Source organism: Pongo abelii, chromosome 4 (genome assembly GCF_028885655.2).
Source record: "Pongo abelii isolate AG06213 chromosome 4, NHGRI_mPonAbe1-v2.0_pri, whole genome shotgun sequence".
In the NCBI taxonomy this organism is placed as follows: Eukaryota; Metazoa; Chordata; class Mammalia; order Primates; family Hominidae; genus Pongo; species Pongo abelii.
This window is the reverse complement of record NC_071989.2, coordinates 142,204,285-142,208,723: the sequence shown is the minus strand read 5'-3', so window position 1 is coordinate 142,208,723 and position 4,439 is coordinate 142,204,285. Positions and strand designations below refer to the sequence as shown.

The following is a 4,439-nucleotide window of genomic DNA, read 5'->3' as shown; positions in this document are numbered from 1 at the left end:
CCTTGCTGGGTGAGAGACGGTGCTGGCAGGGAGGGGCGCTGTAGCCTGGCCTCCGCAAGCCCGCTGTGTATGTGTGCATGTGTGCACATTTGTGTGTTCCCAGCCTAGCCAACGCATGAAGTGACCGTGAAGGCTGAGCCCTGATGTGGGCTCAACAGGTCCTTGGCGAGGGGCTTTGGCAGGCAGTAGGCATCCCATCCCAGAATCCCCTCCCAGCCGAGACTGATTAGAAGGGAGTCAGAACTATTAACCTCTCCTCCTTCTCCTTGGCTTTTGCTCATTGCAATGCCCTGCGGAAGGAACCTTGAAAGACAGCGCTCAAATGAGTTTCAGTGACATCTATCTAATCTGACGCTGAAGGGGCTGTGCTGGTATTTTATTAAACTTCATTACTTTCAATTACAAAAGAGTGGGTTTGGTGGGCGTATGCCTTAAACCTAATTGAACTGTTTCTCCTATTCTTCTCCCTAGTGTGAAACATTCTTACCCTTTGGGAGAGAAAAAATTTCTTCATTTTAAGGAAACATGTTTATCCTTGAAGGGCATTAAGAATTGAAGAAAACCTAATGGGCTTGGTGTGAAAGTGAGGGAGGCGGCGGCTGCAGCACAGAGTCAGCAATCCTGGAGGCCCTTGAAATCCAGCGGGGAGGGTCTGTAGTGCCAACTCCAAGGATTCCTGGGTCCTTGATGGAATTCCACAGGCTGGTTTGTTTGCCTGGACTTAGAAGCTGCTTCATAGTGAAAGCTTTACAAAGCTGATGGAGGGCCCCTTGGCTGGAATGACAATGGATTAGTTCCGAGGCTAGCAGATCTCTCTCTTTTCTTCCATCCTTTCAACAAGATTTCTGGCCTGGAAAAAAGTGATGATGGCTGGAAATGGTGCTTAAAAGGTGCTGAGCTAAGTAGGCTGAACCTCCATGAGGGCGTCCCAGGGGTTTCATCACGAGTGTGTGGTGGAGGGACTGGGGCATGTCGGGCAGGGTGCCAGGAAGCTCAGTATTGTACTTGCAGTCACCAGTTTGTTTTGTAATGTTTTTCCTAAAACATTTCTGCAGGAAGTCTGATTTTAGAAGGCATGCAATCCAGCAAATGGCAAGAAGTGGGCTGGGGATGAGGAAGCAGGGTCCTTGAGGTTGTTGCTGTATGACGGGGGGACTGGGGGACCACACTGCCCTTCCTGTGCAGGAGACCCCCTTACTTCCTTTACCATTATGTAATGGCCTTCTTTGTCTCTTTTGATCTTTGTTGGTTTAAAGTCTGTTTTATCAGAGACTAGGATTGCAACGCCTGCTTTTTTTTTGCTTTCCATTTGCTTGGTAGATCTTCCTCCATCCCTTTATTTTGAGCCTATGTGTGTCTCTGCACGTGAGATGGGTCTCCTGAATACTGACGGGTCTTCTGAATACTGATGGGTCTTGACTCTATCCAATTTGCCAGTCTGTGTCTTTTAATTGGGGGCATTTAGCCCATTTACATTTAAGGTTAATACTGTTATGTGTGAATTTGATCCTGTCATTATGATGTTAGCTGGTTATTTTGCTCGTTAGTTGATGCAGTTTCTTCTTAGCATCGATGGTCTTTACAATTTGGCATGTTTTTGCAGTGCCTGGTACCAGTTGTTCCTTTCCATGTTTAGTGCTTCCTTCAGGAGCTCTTGTAAGGCAGGCCTGGTGGTGACAAAATCTCTCAGCATTTGCTTGTCTGGAAAGGATTTTATTTCTCCTTCACTTATGAAGCTTAGTTTGGCCGGATATGAAATTCTGGGTTGAAAATTCTTTTCTTTAAGAGTGTTGAATATTGGCCCCCACTCTCTTCTGGCTTGTAGAGTTTCTGCCGAGAGATCCGCTGTTAGTCTGATGGGCTTCCCTTTGTGGGTAACCCGACCTTTCTCTCTGGCTGCCCTTAACGTTTTTTTCCTTCATTTCAACCTTGGTGAATCTGCCAATTATGTGTCTTGGGTTTGCTCTTCTCGAGGAGTATCTATGTGGTGTTCTCTGTATTTCCGGAATTTGAATGTTGGCCTGCCTTGCTAGATTGGGGAAGTTCTCCTGGATAATATCCTGAAGAGTGTTTTCCAGCTTGGTTCCATTCTCCCTGTCACTTTCAGGTACACCAGTCAAAAGTAGATTTGGTCTTTTCACATAGTCCCATATTTCTTGGAGGCTTTGTTCGTTTCTTTTTACTCTTCTTTCTCTAAACTTCTCGCTCCATTTCATTCATTTGATCTTCAATCACTGATACCCTTTCTTCCACTTAATTGAATTGGCTACTGAAGCTTGTGCATGAGTCACGTAGTTCTTGTGCCATGGTTTTCAGCTCCATCAGGTTATTTAACGTCTTCTCTACACTGTTTATTCTAGTTAGCCATTTGTCTAATCTTATTTTGAGGTTTTTAGCTTCCTTGCGATGGGTTTAAACATCCTCCTTTAGCTCGGAGAAGTTTGTTATTACCGACTTTCTGAAGTCTACTTCTGTCAGCTCGTCAAAGTCATTCTCCATCCAGCTTTGTTCCATTGCTGGCGAGGAGCTGCGATCCTTTGGAGGAGAAGGTGCACTCTGGCTTTTATAATTTTCAGCTTTTCTGCTCTGGTTTCTCCCCATCTTTGTGGTCTTATCTACCTTTGGTCTTTGATGATGGTAACCTACAGATGGGGTTTTGGTGTGGATGTCCTTTTTGTTGATGTTGATGCTATTCCTTTCTGTTTGTTAGTTTTCCTTCTAATAGTCAGGTCCCTCAGCTGCAGGTCTGTTGGAGTTTGCTGGAGGTCCACTCCAGACCCTGTTGGCCTGGGTATCACCAGCGGAGGCTGCAGAATAGCAAATATTGCTGCCTGATCCTTTTTCTGGAAGCTTCATCTCAGAGGGGCACCCGGCTGTATGAGGTGTCAGTCAGCCGCTACTGGGAGGTGTCTCCAAGTTAGGCTACACAAGGGTCAGGGACCCACTTGAGGAGGCAGTCTGTCCGTTCTCAGAGCTCAAACACCGTGCTGGGAGAACCACTGCTCTCTTCAGAGCTGTCAGACAGGGATGTTTAAGTCTGTGGAAGTTTCTGCTGCCTTTTGTTCAGCTATGCCCTGCCCCCAGTGGTAGAGACCTCCTTACTTCCTTTTTTGCTGAAGGGGGCTGATGTGGGGACACGTGGACAGTCCTCTCATCTCCCCAGACCACAGCCAGTGTGGTGGTGGCATGATTTGGAGAAGTGAAGCTTGGAGAAGTATCCTGGCTGAGTGGATGCTGATTACTTTGTTCCCTACCTTTTATTTGAATCTGAAGGAAGATGAAGGAGAAGGGGCACAGAAGGGACGATTTGCTCTTCTGGTGTAGCTGTTGGAGAGAAGTGGGTGATTGTTCTGGAGCCCGGTTTACCATCTGTCTGACTCTAGGAAACTTGGGGTCCTAGCTCTTAACTACACTGTTAAATCTGGGTCCCTGGGGAATCAACAGAGAGACTCATCCTTAATCAGAGCTGACAATACCTGTTCTCTCTTTCTCCCATCTTGGAGACTGGAAACCTCTTGTACTGGTTGCCTGGGTCATATCTAGCTGTGTGCCCACCTGGGCCTTCTGAGGCCATCTACTCCCACTAGGCCCCCTGTCTTCTGGTTCCCTGGTCGAGGGCCCAGAGTCCAATGCCAACACCACAGGAAAGCCTTGAACACTCTGAATACTCTGCCAGTGGGAGGGTTCTTGGGGAACCCATGATGGTAGGTGGTGGGGATGAGGAAGTTCAGAGCTGGCATTTGAATTGTGTCATTGTTTTATTAAAGTTTAAAATTTAATAAAACAAAATTTATGGGAGATGTTCCAGTTCCATGTACATCATTTGACTTCTCGCTGACACAGCATGTTAGCAAGTGCACAGCCTGGCCTCCCGTCTCTGGATGTTAAAAATGGTAAGGCTTGATCTTTTGTGTTTCCTAAGTGTGATGATTGAGTTTTCATACTCATGTGAAGTGTGCCTCCCTTAAACCTCATTATGACATCAGCATATTACCCATCTGATGTTAAAAAAAAAAAAAAAAAAAAAAAAGGTTGTGGTTATTTGAGGATTTATAGGGATGGGATGTGGGTGTGCTGGTGTCATGGTCCATACTTGCCAGGGCTGGGAGCGGGACAGAGCCTGGGTGGGACAGAGCCTCACGTCCTTAGTGCTGCTGTTGGAGGCCCCAGACTCTCAGCCCACCAAACATTTCTGCCTCCGTTACAGCAGCATGTCCTTGAACCAGCTGTGGAGGATAAGCTGAGAGTGCTTACCTACCCCCGGGGGAAGGAGTGCAGCAGAGCCAAGAGGGAACCGATTGCACAGCCACACAGCCAGATCTTGGCTCTGCTGGTTACTTGCTGTACAAGATCCTTCTTCATCTGTAAAATGGCAATAACAAGAGACCTTCCCTCATTGGGTTATAGCCAGGTAGTGCCTGTGAGGTACTATCAGTGAG

General features: G+C 46.9%; 1 non-coding gene across 1 annotated transcript; it reads left to right on the top strand.

The window, feature by feature from the left end:
* Positions 1-3,903: 3,903 nt before the first annotated feature.
* Positions 3,904-4,004, top strand: LOC112133652 (small nucleolar RNA U13). The gene has a single exon (XR_002915279.3). It is a non-coding gene; the product is annotated as a small nucleolar RNA U13 (small nucleolar RNA).
* The last annotated feature ends 435 nt before the right edge of the window (positions 4,005-4,439 follow it).